Here is a 19,084-nt window from a genome sequence, read left to right as displayed (position 1 = left end):
AGGGTACGGTTTACTAAACTGAGGGTACGGATTACTAAACCGAGGGTACGGTTTACTAAACTGAGGGTACGGTTTACTAAACCGAGGGTACGGATTACTAAACCGAGGGTACGGTTTACTAAACTGAGGGTACGGTTTACTAAACTGAGGGTACGGTTTACTAATCCGTGCGTACGGATTACTAAACCGAGGGTACGGATTACTAAACCGAGGGTACGGATTTTGTCTTCATATATATTTTTTTCCTTAGTGACCCCTAAGGGGCTCCGTAGGGAAAAGCTACAGAACTCTTTGTTCCTGTACACTGCTCAGTCTGCTGTCACAACACACAAGGACAAACAGAGCAGAAGAAACAAGAGTGAATGAAGTGCACTGCACATGTCATACAGACTTGTGTGCAAATCTGTGCAAATGTTTACCTGTGTAGTTGTTATTTAAAATTGTAATTTTAACACCAACAAGATTTCATAAATACTGTATTCTCTGGCAATCTTTTTAGGATTTTTTAGGATTTCTACCTTGAAGATTGCAACCATTTTTCACTGTGCAAACAGATGATCTGATGAATGAATAACGTGTGATGATGTGCAGTTATAGAAAAATAGTCAAAAGAAGGATGCTGATATTTAAATGGATTTTCTTTCCTATACGTGATAACGTAACTTTACTTAACTTTGACGTACTTGGTCTGGTTCCACAGAGAAACACTGGGCGCAAAGAAGGAATACCCTGGACTGGGCCTCGCAGGGCATTTTGTGACAACCAGTTTTCAGTTCCTCTCTGTCCCTTTTCTATCCACTTTCTCCAATTTGGGCTGCTTATGTTTTTGCGTCTTTTATTTGTTTTGGTTATTTTGGCTACCTGATTTATTTGCATATACCCCTTTTTGTTTGTGTTTTTTTTAGCCACAGTATCTACCCTGGTTACAAAAGGAGCTCTACCAAAAGCATGAAATGAAGCCCACACCAAAAAGAAATGAACAGGGTGAAGGGTGCTTAACCAAGGTAGAACAATACTTCATATTTTAAATGAATTCTGGGCAAATTTGTCTAGCTTTTAGTTGTGTAAATAAATTGAAAACTATGTGTGGTAATCTCATGAGGTTAGAATACATTTCTAAAGACATTGGTAAAAGTTTTTTGCAAAATATGGCAACAACCAGTACTAAAACAAGTACAGTCAACATGGCATTGTTATTTATGTTTACATCCTAAATTGAGATTTCATGTAATGCAGGCTGCTCCTGCCACCTGCAACAACCTAGTTCTTGGGAAAATAAAGAAAAGACAAGGAACCCTAAACACAAGCCGTAATGGTTAAACACAAGCAATAAGCCCTCTACTATCTGCATCCACTGGGTCGCCACACAGCTTGCTTATCCAGGGTGGTTTCAAAGTGACACCCCTAAACAGCTGCAATACTAGTGGATATCCTGAAAATAGGTAAAGTGTGCTGGCTTCATACACCAGCAGATAACCAGAACAGTACATGTTCTGCATCACAGTTTCAGAGAAGAGCAGGTTTACTAAACAGGGGAATTGTCAAACCTATGAAAGATTAACTGTGAAATAAGACTCTCACCCAAAAAGAGTTAATGCTATGAAGGTGCAGATAACACATAAATCATAGGCACCTCTGTGCCCCATTTGCAAGCCAAATTGGCAATACAGAAGAAACAGCTGTTCTTAAATCACTACAGGAGATTTCTTCATAAACTGAAAGTCTCATAATTCAAGGTGGGAAGTGAGGGGACTGAGAAGTGCCCACAAATCCTGAATAGGTGCAGGAAGGGGGGTGCCCATGCTGCTTTCATACTCCAGCCGAAAGACCAAGTCCAGCATCACTGTTCTAGAGGAAGGGTTACTAGAAAGATGTACTGGCAAATCTGTAAATTAACAAAGTGTAAATTACTGTCAATTAAAAAGAACAGACACATCAATCATCTGCGGCTTTGTGCCCCCTCTGCCAGGCCAAAAATGACAATGCAGAAAGACAACTCCAACACGACTCATTACTGAACTCATTCAGCAGCTGAATCATGTTAAAAATGTTTATGAATTTATCAACACATTTGGTTTAAACTGAAAGCTGCAGAACAGGCAGAATTAAATCTCTAAAATTATGTGTTAATATATAGTGAAATACCATCCCAAAATAATAAAAGCTGAAAAAATGACATTTAATAATGCCAATGTATTGTCAATTTAGACTAAAGTCTTCTTTTTCAAATGATTAATATTTCTCTGGTTCTGTTCACTCTAAAATCAGCAGTAATAAATAAAGGTTTAAGGTCAGTCTTTTGTTTGCTTGGTCCACTGTTTATTTACAGACAGAAACCATTGCTTTGCATTTAAAAAAAGTGGGCTGAGAAATCAGATTAAGTAAAATGAGAAACTAGCAAATTGTCTTCTGGCAGCGCTCAGTGCCCTCAACTGTAACTCAGTGTCAGTTGCAATGCAACAGGAGGAAGGAGAATGGTCGATAACATCGACAGGTCCAGCTAACAGGTCAGTGCAGACAGAGAGAGCCCTATACTATAAAATAATTTACTGCTGTCTGGGTGTTTGTGGTCACTGAGAACAAGCTTAGGACAAGAGATCAGTTATTCAGCCACACTTATTGCTACCAGGCATATAAAATGTCTATAATATATCAATAAAATACATGCAACTACATCCCATTAGAGCAAGATTGTGAGGTTCACAAAGTGAGGTTCATGAAGACATTATTTGATGAGTTTGGTATGAAGACACTTCAGTGGCTTACTGAAGTACCTGTTCTCAACCACACTAAACACCTTTGATATATATTGAAACATTGACAATATGCCACGCTGGAAAGGCCGGAATGAGAATTTTAACATGAAGTTGTGTGTTCTCTGTATGTGTTTTGTGTGTTCTCACATGCAGAATAACAAAACTGAATGTATAAACTTGTTAAACTAGACTTTAATGTACACAGTTAGAAAGATACAGGGCAAAATGGCATCCACTGATGACCAAAAGAAACACAAATGCTCATCTTGTTTTTCCCAAAAAATTTTTTGATGACCCTCAAGACTTTTGGGATAATATTCTGCAGACTAATAGGTTAAAGATAAAAGACATGGGACATGTTACATCTGGCATAAAGCTAACACTGCATTCCACAACAAGAACATCATTAACAGTGAAACATGGTGAGATAATGTGATGGTCTGTGACTGCTTTGCTTCTACAGTACCTGGACAACTTGTCATAATTAATGAAATCAACAATCCTGCTCTTTATCAGAAAATCCAAATAAAGGGTGTCTGCCTGTCAGTTTGTAACCTAATACTCAAGCACAGTTGGGTTATGTAGCAGGACATTGATTCAAAGCACACAAGCAAGTCCACATCTGATTGACTCAAAATAAACTAAATTAAGGTTTTTACAGGGCAATATAAGTTTTGAATAAATATTTATTTTTAATTAATAGAATGATCATTTCAAAGCAACATTTTGTGTTTACTAGTGTTGTCTAAAGCTTACATTAAATTAGCTGAAAGAACTAAAACATTTGAATGCAACAAGTAAACAAAAATAGAAGAAATTGGGAAGAGGCTCTGTAATCACTGGGATATGTGGCATACCTAACTTGCATAAAAGGGCAAAAATCCTAAATTACCCGCTCGCCAAGGTGTTGAAACCCAGAGCAAAACAAACTTCAGCACCAGTGTTGTGGACCACAAAACGTGGAGGCCGAGGGCGGGGCTGGCTGATCACACACGGCTGGCAGCAGATAAATGGCTCAGCTGCAATGCCAAGGGAAGAAGAAAAAAAGGCCCGTGTAGAGAGCAGAAGGGGAAAACTCTCCAGGAGAGAACCACGCACTAATCCCTCTGTTCTCTCTCTCTCTCTCTCTTTTGCAACAGGCCACACGACAGACCCTTTAACAAGTCCCTCTGCCAGGACTCCGACACATAGTGTTTCTTTGCCGCCTCAATTGCGGTGTAGTTTTTAGTTTCGGTTTTTTCTTTGCATCCGTTTTCAGACTCGGTGCCTATGTTTACCAAATTTCTGTTTTCTGAGTCTGTAATAAACTTTATGCTATCTGGCTAAGCCTGTGTCTGGTGTGTGTGTGTTCAGCCCAGATGTCGGTTCCGTTTACAATAGCTACACACATTTTTCTTTATTATAATTTTTATGACAGTTAAAAAATTATGACTACTATCACTAAGTCTCTGAGAGCTGGAGAAGCAATTTTCAGTAAGGTATGGTATCCCATTTGCTCGTAAAAAATTGGATTAAACTCAATATTTGAATTAAGAATTTTTTTTTTTGACATGTTTGACATTATCTTAATGCACATTTACAGAATCCAGGTCCAAGGAAATACTGGGACCCATCATCCTTGGGTGGCCTAGAGGATATTGAGTTAATTGGAATTAGATTAAGCATACACAACATGTAAAATTATTTCTGACAAAAGTTATAACAAGTGAAAAGCAAAAGAGCATTTGAGTTCATCATATTTCAGTCTAGCCTTAGTAATACTAATACTAATACTGACTTCAGGACATTGTGTGTGCAGACATTGCAGATTTCCATCATATTCAGCAGGAGTGCCATTGTTGGCATGGCAGCCTCAAACTTGCAACCGTGGGTAAAAAGGTTCATGTCAGAGCCACCTCAAGGTAAAAACAGTACATGTAGCTAAAATGTCATATGAACAAAATCATTAATAGTAAGATGTCATTTGTTTAGAGAAAAGCATGAGATTCTGGCACGCTTAATTATTACAGCATAACTATGAGGAACTAGGAGGTAATTATTTGTCCAGTTGGTTGTCCTCTTATCATTGCATTGTTTTATTAAATCATTTGAGAGAGAGAGAGAGAGAGAGAGAGAGAGAGAGAGAGAGAGAGAGAGAGAGAGAGGGAGAGTAAAAATCCTTCACTATCTGATTGTGATAGCCTTTGTGAAGAGAAACCAGGGTGCATCAGGGGCAGGTCTACATGTGGGCTCAGGTGGGCATTCAGGGATAAGAGATAAGATCAGAGGAATAATTTAATACTGTTAAAGGCAGTAGTGGCGTAACTGGAACATGATCTTTGGTGATAATTTGACTTATTTAAGTGGGCAACAACAACATTTACATTTTACATTTTCAGCATTTAGCAGACGCTTTTATCCAAAGCGACTTACACAGTGAGCGGAACACGATGAGCAGTTGAGGGTTAAGGGCCTTGCTCAGGGACCCAACAGTGGCAACTTGGTGGTGGCAGGGCTTGAACCAGCAACCTTCTGTTTACTAGTCCAGTACCTTAACCACTGAGCTTTCCATAAATATTGCATGTAACGGTATTTAATTTATTAATGGTATGTTATTTATTTTTGAGACTGGGCAATGATGGACGGGGCAATGATGGAACATTTAACAAAAGTAACAAAAGTAATTGTGTGAGCCCTATGTAAAACTATTTTGTACCTTTCCAACAAGCCAACAACTGTGAATAGCAACAAATCAACATAGCTGGCTGGCTTGCTAATCACTAAACCAGTGGCCAACAAGTGACATTTATACAAAAGTATAATATATATATATATATATATGAGGGGTGTACTCACTTTTGTGATACACTGTATATATATATAATATATATATATATATAATATATATATATATATATATATATATACAGTGTATCACAAAAGTGAGTACACCCCTCACATTTCTGCAGATATTTAAGTATATCTTTTCATGGGACAACCCTGACAAAATGACACTTTGACACAATGAAAAGTAGTCTGTGTGCAGCTTATATAACAGTGTAAATTTATTCTTCCCTCAAAATAACTCAATATACAGCCATTAATGTCTAAACCACCGGCAACAAAAGTGAGTACACCCCTAAGAGACTACACCCCTAAATGTCCAAATTGAGCACTGCTTGTCATTTTTCCTCCAAAATGTCATGTGATTTGTTAGTGTTACTAGGTCTCAGGTGTGCATAGGGAGCAGTTGTGTTCAATTTAGTAGTACAGCTCTCACACTCTCTCATACTGGTCACTAAAAGTTCCAACATGGCACCTCATGGCAAAGAACTCTCTGAGGATCTTAAAAGACGAATTGTTGCGCTACATGAAGATGGCCAAGGCTACAAGAAGATTGCCAACACCCTGAAACTGAGCTGCAGCACAGTGGCCAAGATCATCCAGCGTTTTAAAAGAGCAGGGTCCACTCAGAACAGACCTCGCGTTGGTCGTCCAAAGAAGCTGAGTGCACGTGCTCAGCGTCACATCCAACTGCTGTCTTTGAAAGATAGGCGCAGGAGTGCTGTCAGCATTGCTGCAGAGATTGAAAAGGTGGGGGGTCAGCCTGTCAGTGCTCAGACCATACGCCGCACACTACATCAAATTGGTCTGCATGGCTGTCACCCCAGAAGGAAGCCTCTTCTGAAGTCTCTACACAAGAAAGCCCACAAACAGTTTGCTGAAGACATGTCAACAAAGGACATGGATTACTGGAACCATGTCCTATGGTCTGATGAGACCAAGATTAATTTGTTTGGTTCAGATGGTCTCAAGCATGTGTGGCGGCAATCAGGTGAGGAGTACAAAGATAAGTGTGTCATGCCTACAGTCAAGCATGGTGGTGGGAATGCCATGGTCTGGGGCTGCATGAGTGCAGCAGGTGTTGGGGAGTTACATTTCATTGAGGGACACATGAACTCCAATATGTACTGTGAAATACTGAAGCAGAGCATGATCCCCTCCCTCCGGAAACTGGGTCGCAGGGCAGTGTTCCAGCATGATAATGACCCCAAACACACCTCTAAGACGACCACTGCTTTATTGAAGAGGCTGAGGGTAAAGGTGATGGACTGGCCAAGCATGTCTCCAGACCTAAACCCAATAGAACATCTTTGGGGCATCCTCAAGCGGAAGGTGGAGGAGCGCAAAGTCTCGAATATCCGCCAGCTCCGTGATGTCGTCATGGAGGAGTGGAAAAGCATTCCAGTGGCAACCTGTGAAGCTCTGGTAAACTCCATGCCCAGGAGAGTTAAGGCAGTTCTGTGAAATAATGGTGGCCACACAAAATATTGACACTTCAGGAACTTTCACTAAGGGGTGTACTCACTTTTGTTGCTGGTGGTTTAGACATTAATGGCTGTATATTGAGTTATTTTGAGGGAAGAATAAATTTACACTGTTATATAAGCTGCACACAGACTACTTTTCATTGTGTCAAAGTGTCATTTTGTCAGTGTTGTCCCATGAAAAGATATACTTAAATATCTGCAGAAATGTGAGGGGTGTACTCACTTTTGTGATACACTGTATATACAGTATATATATATATACTGCCCCCCCCAACCCCCCAGCCCTAATAGCCGTAATATATATATTAGGGCTGTCATGCGATTAAAAATTTTAATCGAGATTAATCGCGATTAAAGAGCCAAATTAATCGTGATTAATCGCAATTAAACGCAAACTAATAATTAAGCAAAATTTGAACAGTTATGCACATTTTTATTGCAAGAACCATTTCTAGATGCCACACCAGTGGTGTAACTAGGAGCTCATGGGCCCCAGTTAAAAACAAATCGCATATGCTGATGGCTGAACAGAATGAACTAAAAGTCACTCAGAAGTTACAATTCCTGCCTCTGGTATTTTTAATGCACAGTTTTAGTTTTTTTAGTTTTACTTAACAAAAACATTTTAATATAATAAAAATGACTTGGCGAGTGCAGCCAGGGGGGAGGTGGGGGGTTGGGGGGGCAGTGAGGTGAGTGGTTGAGTTCATGTCGTGGAGGACCCCAGAAACCCCCCCCCCCTTCCCTGGGCCCTGGTGCTTAACCCTTTGATGCACAAGCTAAGCAAACCCCTTCTAATGCACAACATGGGTCAAAAATGACCCATATTCATCCATTCAAGAATATTTTCATGTCAGTAATTCATGTATTTGCTGTCTTAGCTAATAAAAGTTATCTATACTAGAATATGTAAACAGCTAGCAAGCAAATAGTATTGGACATATTCAAGATTCAAGAGCCTAATCTTTGGTTGTCTTTCAAAAGATCAGTAAATATGTTTTTGACTACAAACACTTACAAATGTCAGTAGTTTCTGTCAAATTCCATAGTAAATATATAAGGGTCATTTTTGACCCATATTGTGCATTAGGAGGGTAGTGATACAAAAATGACTTTTATTAAAAAAAGCAAAAAATATAAAACTGAAATAAGGATTTGTGATGATCAAAAACAAGTTAATTGAAAAATTCATGGAAGCTTGAATGACGAAATTAATTTATTGCAAAGATATAGAAAATAAAAACTCAGTTGGGTCACTTTTGACCCAGGTTGTGCATCAAAGGGTTAAGCTTTTTGGCTAACCCAGAAATCATGCTTTCAAAATATTTTAATCTAATATTATGCATCAATAACAAAACACAGATATGATTATTTCATAGATTTGTTAAGAATCTTTTAATACTGTGTTTTGCAGAAACATGACTGGGAAATATTGTTCTATTACCATTCAACCATCTATAAATACCTGAAACAGTCAAGTTACCAGACATTAGCTATAAGTTATTGACTGTAGCTATAAAAAGTGTTAATTAATACAGTCCATGGAAATGCTTAATCCATGTAAATATCAGATACAAATGTGTTTTTAAAAAACTACAAATATCACAAATATAAATCATGTTTATAGCCATGTGATAGAATAACCTGAATAAACTGTAGAGATGAAGCATTACGCAGTTTCACTTCTGTATCAAACAGTACCTGAGGGAAGGAGGCGGAGCTACGCGGTTTTGATGGACAGGTCTAGCAGCCAATGGAGATTTTCGTTACGAAGATCGCGTGATTTCATTTATCTTTTCATCAACATGTAAAAATAGTGAAAACCGCTAAAAGTAGTTTTTCATCGGACAGCGACAATCATTTACTACTTTTTTTCTGTTTGACTGCGCTGGCGGGTCACAAGTAATGCAGTTTAAAACAGAAGATGCGGGCCGCATAAAACCAGATCTGGACAGAACACCCCGGACTTTGGACATACTGCTATAAACAGTCCAGTGTGATCCAGTTAACGTAAAGTTCTGTGTACAGTTCATGCGCTTTACAACCAAATTCATCTAAAATACAGTTCATTACCACAGAGACACATATTTACGTGGCACAAACAGCCAAATAAAAATAGTTAGATTAAAAATTGTAATCTTGATTAATTTTTTTAATCGCGATTAAAATTTTAACGCGTTAATCGCGTTAATTAACGCGTTAAACGACAGCCCTAATATATATATTCTCTGAACAAATGACATCGTACTATGAATGATTTTGTTCATATGACATTTTAGCTACATCTAATGCTTTTACCTTGAGGTGGCTCTGACATGAACATGAATATGACATGCATTTACTGTACATTCGAATACAAAAATTATTAGTTAGTTATATATCGTCCACATCTATTATCAACACAGTGCAGCCAGTCAGTGTAGTTCAAGCTGTTTCCGTTTGCATCTGCCTGTTGCTTACATTTATCTCACTGAAAGCCTGTAGGGGAGATGGCCAGCTCTAACAGGGGTTTAATTATAGCCATCTGAGGAGGGAGGGGAGACCTCCATTAACACCTCACCCCTTCCAGCACTATCGACTAGCAACAGCGTTGCTGTGGTAACTGGGCAATCAAACAGCAAGGCTCATGAATGGTAAATATCTGTCTTAGTAACTCACACACAACGCACATACCCACACAATCTGGTGTGTAGACACGACTGCTATCACAGTACAAACCCAGAATAAACATACTGCATGCCAGTGGTTCCATGCCAGTGGATATTGTATCAATTGAATTACAGATACTGTGGCATTGAAACTGTAAAAAAACAAAGCAAATTGTTTTATGCAAGTGACCATGGGTTTCATGCAAGTGAATATATATACAGGTGCTGGTCATAAAATTAGAATATCATGAAAAAGTTGATTTATTTCAGTAATTCCATTCAAAAAGTGAAACTTGTATATTATATTCATTCATTACAAATAGACTGATATATTTCAAATGCTTATTTCTTTTAATGTTGATGATTATAACTGACAACTAATGAAAACCCCAAATTCAGTATCTCAGAAAATTAGAATATTGTGACAAGGTACAATATTGAAGACACCTGGTGCCACACTCTAATCAGCTAATTAACTCAAAACACCTGCAAAGGCCTTTAAATGGTCTCTCAGTCTAGTTCTGTAGGCTACACAATCATGGGGAAGACTGCTGACTTGACAGTTGTCCAAAAGACGACCATTGACACCTTGCACAAGGAGGGCAAGACACAAAAGGTCATTGCTAAAGAGGCTGGCTGTTCACAGAGCTCTGTGTCCAAGCACATTAATAGAGAGGCGAAGGGAAGGAAAAGATGTGGTAGAAAAAAGTGTACAAGCAATAGGGATAACTGCACCCTGGAGAGGATTGTGAAACAAAACCCATTCAAAAACGTGGGGGAAATTCACAAAGAGTGGACTGCAGCTGGAGTCAGTGCTTCAAGAACCACCACGCACAGACGTATGCAAGACATGGGTTTCAGCTGTCGCATTCTTTGTGCCAAGCCACTCTTGAACAAGAGACAGCGTCAGAAGCGTCTCGCCTGGGCTAAAGACAAAAAGGACTGCTGAGTGGTCCAAAGTTATGTTCTCTGATGAAAGTAAATTTTGCATTACCTTTGGAAATCAAGGTCCCAGAGTCTGGAGGAAGAGAGGAGAGGCACAGAATCCACGTTGCTTGAGGTCCAGTGTAAAGTTTCCACAGTCAGTGATGGTTTGGAGTGCCATGTCATCTGCTGGTGTTGGTCCACTGTGTTTTCTGAGGTCCAAGGTCAACACAGCCGTCTACCAGGAAGTTTTAGAGCACTTCATGCTTCCTGCTGCTGACCAACTTAATGGAGATGCAGATTTCATTTTCCAACAGGACTTGGCACCTGCACACAGTGCCAAAGTTACCAGTACCTGGTTTAAGGACCATGGTATCCCTGTTCTTAATTGGCCAGCAAACTCGCCTGACCTTAACCCCATAGAAAATCTATGGGGTATTGTGAAGAGGAAGATGCGATACACCAGACCCAACAATTCAGAAGAGCTGAAGGCCACTATCAGAGCAACCTGGGCTCTCATAACACCTGAGCAGTGCCACAGACTGATGGACTCCATGCCACGCCGCATTGCTGCAGTAATCCAGGCAAAAGGAGCCCCAACTAAGTATTGAGTGCTGTACATGCTCATACTTTTCATGTTCATACTTTTCAGTTGGCCAACATTTCTAAAAATCCTTTTTTTGTATTGGTCTTAAGTAATATTCTAATTTTCTGAGATGTCAGTTATAATCATCAACATTAAAAGAAATAAACATTTGAAACAATCAGTCTCTGTGTAATGAATGAATATAATATACAAGTTTCACTGTTTGAATGGAATTACTGAAATAAATCAACTTTTTCATGATATTCTAATTTTATGACCAGCACCTGTATATATATATATTTATCTTTGTTAATCTACCATTTCTGTGTTTTGCTAAGGTAACTTTAGTTTTTGGGAGGGTAAGGCTAGTTTTATATGGGTTTGGGTTTTGCATTTTATCCCATAGTAACATAGCACTACTTTTTTGCTATTTGCCTTGTCTCTCCAATAATGGCTAGTAAGTATTTATCCAGACCTTAACTGAGTCTAACCAATGCTACATGGGTGTCAAAAGTGGGATTAGAAGAAATGTAAAAGACTCGGGCAGGTTCCCATCAAGACGCTCTATGCTCCCCTGAAGCACGTAAAATAAAGCAGGAAACCACTGTGATAGAATGCTGGAAACTGAAAATCATACCTTTAGTAGTTTGACATGCTTGTGACAGTGGTGGGATGGAGCAATACAGCCAAAGCAATTCAGCTTAGCCCACTAGCTGCCAATGTCAAGCACAAGGTGGGACTGGCATCTGGTAGGTTCTCACTGGCGGTAGGAGAGTGCATGGTTCTGGATGCATTCCTGCAGGCATTACAGCCAGCAGACTTGCAGCAACAGCTCCATCTTGTCAATCCACTCAAAATGATACTTGCAGATATGTGCCATGTCAGCAACGCAAAAAAGTGAGGATTAAGAAGCAGTCCATGCCTCGCAGAGTGCTGTAACAAAAGGTTTTCAGGTTTGGCTTACTTAAACTTTGGGGTGGATATTGGCATTCAAGAGATTATTGGAAAAAGTGTTATCAGGTATAACACCCACCACTAGTCTAGTGTAACTTGATTTCCAAACAGCGCAAAACATCTGGAGGTAATCCAAGGTATCCAAGGTATGCCTAGAATAGGCTAATCTCTTGCTCAGTTCTAAGAAATGCATTATAGTAAGGATAGAAGTAGCCTACATGGGACACAAAGAAAACCTGCAAGGTGTGACCAACTTGACAAAGACAGTTTAATAAAGGCAGTTCTATAATGGCTAATCCTGAACACAGCCCACCAGGTCAAAAGCTTTCTCAGACTGGCATCATACAGTTACCGCTTCAAGCAGTAGTTCATGCTCCAGACTGATCATTCCTCTCTTTTCAGGCAGTTAAACTGTAAAGCTCCTGAGGACCAGCTAGCACAACAATGGCTTGTCCTGGTGTCTGTTTTTGGTTGGGGATCAGTAGAAAGTGTGCTACCAGCAAGTGCAAACCTGAAGCACAGTCCTTGTAAGTAACGATCTGTTTCTGCCTTCGCCGTGGGCAGTGCTTGGACATCATCAACTAATTTTATGTTTATCTCCGTAGTACTTTACATTATTATCAGGTTTTGTACATATTTTGTGTATTACTTTGTAATAAATACCATCTCTAGTGTATCTAAAAATTTATGAATGTCAAGGCTACATAAATATTCTTGATAGTAATGTTGTGAATAAACCTAAAACATCCTTGTGCAAATTTTTATCTGTTGCTGTTTTTGCAATTGGTAGCAATTATGGTTCTAAGAAACTAAATTATTAAACTGCACTTATACAATAATAATAATAATAATAATAATAATAATAAAGCTAAAAAGCCACAGTAAACAAACAAAGTATGATTCAAGAAATCGTTATAGACAAGCGCGTAAAAGTTAGTCTTTTACTAAGGGTAGAAAAAGAAACACCTCCTTAGAAAAAATGACCTTTAAACAGCAGGAACAACAATTACACAACAGACAATAAGCAATGAACTGCGGTCACACAGTTCAGCTCTGTCTGACAACAAAATATTAATGTTTTTTATCTGTGGTGGTAAAATTATTTTCTTCCTTATTTTAAAAACATATCTTTGTTTATCCTTTTTAGGTTTAGGTTTTATTAGTTAAATCAGATTATGTGTGCAAATTTAAAGTAAATTAATTTTTTTTTAAACACTGAATAATAAAAATAAATTGTTAAATACTTGTTTTCCCCTTTCTCTACTACATATGCTATACTATGCTATGCTATACTTCTGCTATACTGTTATACTGATGTAATGTTATTTGCTACCATGGTTATCCATCAAGTAATTGCACAGACTACAGAATGTAAAAATTGATTTTGGTCAATGATCCACATTTTTTAAATATATTTTTGGAACAGAGTAAAGTGTAACAACATACCTGGTCTCTCCTCATGCACTGTCACTTATACGACTGTGATCCACATGTGTTATTATTTATTTTAAATTCAGTGAACCTCTCCTGGTTTACTCACCGTGTCTGTGAATAGGTCAACCTGTCATTGCCTACACCAGTTTCCCATTGTGTCCTTTATAAGCCTGTGTATAAGTACCTTGTCTGTTCCATTGGTTGGTGTTGGATTCTGCTAAAAAATGAGATTGCTAAAAACATACAAAGCATAGCCTTGTCAAGTTAGGTACTGTGTTTAATGTCTAGCCTAGTCCTGTTATTAACCTTGTTATCTTGTCTTTGTTTGGTTTCTTGGTTAACAGCATTGTTATCCTGGTTGACTAATTATTCCTTATATTGTGTTTCATGCAGTGGTGTCTCTGGCACAGAAAGCCTGGTAGAGCACAATAAAATCTGTACAGGCAGTATCTGACTCATCAGTAAAACTACACGCAAAACTACTTGCTTAATGAATCCAAACACAAACACACCTCATTAATGAAGTCACAATTGTGAGTAACTTGCTATTAGTAGTGTCTAACAGAACTGTGATGACTATGACTAGCCATGTAGCAGCTCTTCTACAATAAACAATGCTTACTATTCATCATGATGTAGTTTTCATTGGCTGTTTTCAGCATGGGGCCAACACACTTGAAAGACATGGCTTTCTTTTTTTTTCACCATAGTAAATCAATTTATCAATTTTATTGCAAATTAATTATTGTTCCCACAAGTAAAGATGTATAAATTACAATGAATGGTTAGGGTTATAAGTAGGGTTAGCAGGCATAACATTTGATCAGGTTCTAGGATAAAGATCATAATTAGATTAAAATGTTCACGCTACCCTTGTGGTAAATAGTTTTGTTTTTGTTTTCAGTACATGGCTGCCTTCTAAAATTGGCATTTCTTAGTCATCCTTAATCCTTAAATGTTACATAAATGCAGCAGCAGAAATCATCTCTTCAGGAACTAAATATCATAACATGTATTTATTTAACATTTATTACACACCATCTGATATATTAAAAGTAATTAAGCATTAAGGTCCATTGTGGAAATAGCTGTCATTTGCATTATTCTAAACTTAATTACCCTGTATTGATTATGATTGACTATAGCTGGTGACCTCTCTGTGCCCAGATGAATGGGAATAATTTGACTTTACCCACTTAATTTAGCTACAACCTACATGACAGGAAAGTCTAAATATATCCCGAAATCATCTGTACAAATATTTCATAACTACAAAGTACATGAAGCAGTGGTCTCTTTGTTAAAACCAGGAAAAAAAACCCATACTGTCACCCTATTTAAATATAAAATTTATCAGGATGGCCAGATGTAATGAACATGAATTACCAAAAACAAACCTGCCTAAAAAAGCTGCTGGAACATGGGTGACACTGTCTACAGATTTTTCTAAATATTTCAAGATACTAGTTTGAGTTTTCTGTCCAACATTGGTGAAGTGACAAATATTTTGTATTTATACATTTATACACATTATCTTGAGACTTGACGAAGTTTAAATGGCATTAGAATGCTCAAATGATAATATCTTACTTGCTTATTCTAGTTCTATTACACTCTTTATGCATGCTTATCATTCTTGTCATACACTTAAAGAGTCCTTGATGAGTAAGTAAATGAGAAAATGTTGATAGACAGTAAGAAATTTAGTGCTGCAATATGCTTTCCCAAAAGTGCATCTGAGAACAGTTTAAAATAAACATTGGAAATTCAAGAGCTTTTCAGTCATACAGAGTGATAAATAAATGTTTACATCGAACAATAAAATGAAGAAAATGTAATCATCAGAGTGACAGTGATTGTTAGGATGTCAGACAGGCTAGTTTGACTAGAAAAAGATTTCTTCTGCAACATGCAGATGGTAGGGTAAAAATTTGGCAAAAACATCATGAATTCAAAATACTCAACCTGTTAAGGTTTCAGACTGAATCTAATGATGTAAAGGTGTGAATAATGTGAATATTTGTCCCAATACTTTTGCTTCAATGCCACAGATAATCTAAATATAGTTGCTATGGCTAGTGCCAGCATGATAATGTACCATGTCAAAACTCACCTGAATTTATTCTGTTAGCATGACTGGTACTTTACTGTACTTTAATAGTTTTTCTGGTTACCAGATATAAATTCAATAAAGCAGTTTTAGGCGAAGTGAGAGAATCACAGCATAAATGTGCATCTAACCGATCTGCAACATGGTGCTTTTATATGGGCTCAGTTTTCTACAAAGTGGCTAATTCGAACCCCACCCATGCCAGTTCCCCACTGTTGGGCCCCAGAGCAAAGTCTTGAATTCTTAATTGTTTGCATTGTTTTTAATGCAGTTGTCACAATCGCTTTGAATAAAAGCATACAGTATGTGAAATGCCATTACTGTAAATGTCAACATGGAGATGTGGCAGACATTGTTTGTGGCAAAATCAATGCTACAAAGAATTAGGGCTGCTCTAAAAGCAAAGACAGGACAGACCAGAAAAACTACAAAATTGTGAAAGGTACAGGTACCTACAAAACTGTGCCAACTACCAGGTAAGACAGGTAGTTGTCTTCTAGCATCCTCGTGACCCAGATTTTTGAGTCAGACTGTCAGACTGCTATGATGAAGCTTGATTTATTACTTCCCTGACATGGGGTGTTGTCCTGCACTGTTAAAGATTGAACCCAATCTCAGAAGGCTTAACCAAGGTAGTTAACACTTAACACTGCACTTAACACTGCACTCCATAAAAACACAGGTATAGACTGAAAAATAGAAGAATATCATTACATTTCTCAAAAATACTTATTGGTCAAGTTTTGTTTGGATAACAATCTTTTTGTCATCCCAGTGTAAAGACAATGGGCAATGTCATTTAGAAAGGAAATTAAGAAAATGCACAAAATGTGTTAGCCATACTTTTTTTGGACAGATTAATAATGAATTGCAGCATTGTGCAACTTGTCAGTGCAATGCCTTTTATGCTGTTTAGATTGTTAAGGCCATCAGTCTGAATACACCAAGACAGCGACAAAACAAGCAATAATGATGATGTGCCACAGCTGGTGAGTAATAGTTGCTTTGTACATACAGAACAATTTGATACAAGAGCAACTTAGACTCTCTGTGAAGAGAATGTCTTGTTAACCAAAACTATTCTGTTTAGAAAACATATTGTGGTAATCTCACTGCTAAAACTAATGGCACAATTCAGTTTAGCAGCTTTTGATATGGTAAGATTTGGTAAAACAATCTACAAATGCTCGTATTAAATTCTTAGTTGGGCCACTAAAACCATGTTCTTTTTTTGTTTGATCAGCACAGAAGACAATATACTAAACTACTCTCCAAGAAAAATGTTGACTTTATGTGGAATGCACCTGCAACAGGATAACAGTGCTGAGTGAGCTCACTAGGGATTTTCAAAGAATCACTGTCAAAACAAATTAGTAATTGCAATTAGTAAACTAGCTCATAAAACAGTCACAAAAAGTAACAGTATATTTTGTTACATCTGTGAAGTTTGAAGAGAAACAGTCACGTTTAGCTTTTTTTCATTATACAAAAATCTGTGTTATTCCAAAACTAGACAGCATTTAGCATTTACAAATGTGATTGAATGCAGTTGTGTGGTTAGGGGCCTTGTTCAAGGGCCCATGGTGGCAATTTAGAAGTTGTATGACTTGAACCAGTGACTTTATGATTAACAGTTTAATACCAACTAAATCAATTTACCTGCTTAGCTCCCACTGCTTAAGATTATATTGTGTCAGTTTAAGGCGGAAATAGGAATTTCAAGTTTCTGTTGCAAAAAAAAAAAAAAAACGATTCCTCCTGGTGAGTATTGCTGTGGGTGGGTCTGTGCATCATGAATAGTGGAATCAAGGGGTGCAAAGCAGAAACACATCTTGGACAGGTACAGTGGGGCCAAAAAGTATTTAGTCAGCCACTGATTGTGCAAGTTCTCCTACTTAGAAAGATGAGAGAGGTCTGTAATTTTCATCATAGGTACACTTTAACTATGAGAGACAAAATGAGAAGAAAAAAATCCAGGAAATCACATTGTAGGATTTTTAAAGAATTTATTTGTAAATTATGGTGGAAAATAAGTATTTGGTCAAACACAAACAAGCAAGATTTCTGGCTCTCACAGACCTGTAACTTCTTCTTTAAGAAGCTCTTCTGTCCTCCACTCGTTATCTGTATTAATGGCACCTGTTTGACCTCGTTATCTGTATAAAAGACACCTGTCCACAGCCTCAAACAGTCAGACTCCAAAATCAACCATGGCCAAGACCAAAGAAAATTGTAGACCTGCACCAGGCTGGGAAGAGTGAATCTACAATAGGCAAGCAGGTTGGTGTGAATAAATCAACTGTGGGAGCAATTGTAAGAAAATGGAAGACATACAAGACCATTGATAATCTCCCTCAATCTGGGGCTCATCCCGTGGGGTCAAAATGATCATGAGAAGGGTGAGCAAAAATCCCAGAACTACACGGAGGGACCTGATGAATGACCTGCAGAGAGCTGGGACCAAAGTAAAAAGGCTACCATCAGTAACACACTACGCCGAGAGGGACTCAAATCCTGCAGTGCCAGGCGTATCCCCCTGCTTAGGCCAGTACATGTCCAGGCCCGTCTGAAGTTTGCCAGAGAGCATATGGATGATCCAGAAGAGGATTGGGAGAATATCATGTGGTCAGATGAAACCAAAATGGAACTTTTTGGTAAAAACTCAATTTGTCGTGTTTGGAGGAAAAAGAATGCTGAGTTGCACCATACCTACTGTGAAGCATGGGGGTGGAAACATCATGCTTTGGGGCTGTTTTTCTGCAAAGGGGACAGGATGACTGATCCGTGTTAAGGGAAGAATGAACGGGGCCATGTATCGTGAGATTTTAAGCCAAAACCTCCTTCCATCAGTGAGAGCATGAAGATGGAACGTGGCTGGGTCTTCCAGCATGACAATGATCCCAAACACACCGCTCGGGCAACGAAGGAGTGGCTCCGTAAAAAGAATTTCAAGGTCCTGGAGTGGCCTAGCCAGTCTCCAGACCTCAACCCCATAGAAAATTTGTGGAGTCCGTGTTGCCCAGCGACAGCCCCAAAACATCACTGCTCTAGAGGAGATCTGCATGGAGGAATGGGCCAAAATACCAGCTACAGTGTGTGCAAACCTGGTGAAGACTTACAGGAAACATTTGACCTCTGTCATTGCCAACAAAAGTTATGTTACAAAGTATTGAGTTGAACTTTTGTTATTGACCAAATACTTATTTTCCACCATAATTTACAAATAAATTCTTTTAAAATCCTACAATGTGATTTCCTGGATTTTTTTTCTCATTTTGTCTCTCATAGTTGAAGTGTACCTATGATGAAAATTACAGACCTCTCTCATCTTTCTAAGTAGGAGAACTTGCACAATCAGTGGC

The 19,084-nt window shown here is 38.3% G+C and overlaps 1 long non-coding RNA gene across 1 annotated transcript; it reads left to right on the top strand.

Annotated features, from left to right (window-relative positions):
• Nucleotides 1-9,556: 9,556 nt before the first annotated feature.
• Nucleotides 9,557-14,220, top strand: LOC134324152 (uncharacterized). The gene is made up of 3 exons (XR_010014153.1): nucleotides 9,557-9,699; nucleotides 12,581-12,705; nucleotides 14,006-14,220. It is a non-coding gene; the product is annotated as an uncharacterized LOC134324152 (long non-coding RNA).
• The last annotated feature ends 4,864 nt before the right edge of the window (nucleotides 14,221-19,084 follow it).

Source organism: Trichomycterus rosablanca, chromosome 1 (assembly GCF_030014385.1).
Source record: "Trichomycterus rosablanca isolate fTriRos1 chromosome 1, fTriRos1.hap1, whole genome shotgun sequence".
Classification (NCBI taxonomy): domain Eukaryota; kingdom Metazoa; phylum Chordata; class Actinopteri; order Siluriformes; family Trichomycteridae; genus Trichomycterus; species Trichomycterus rosablanca.
The sequence above is the reverse complement of the archived record's forward strand: the minus strand, read 5'-3'. Positions and strand labels throughout refer to the sequence as shown.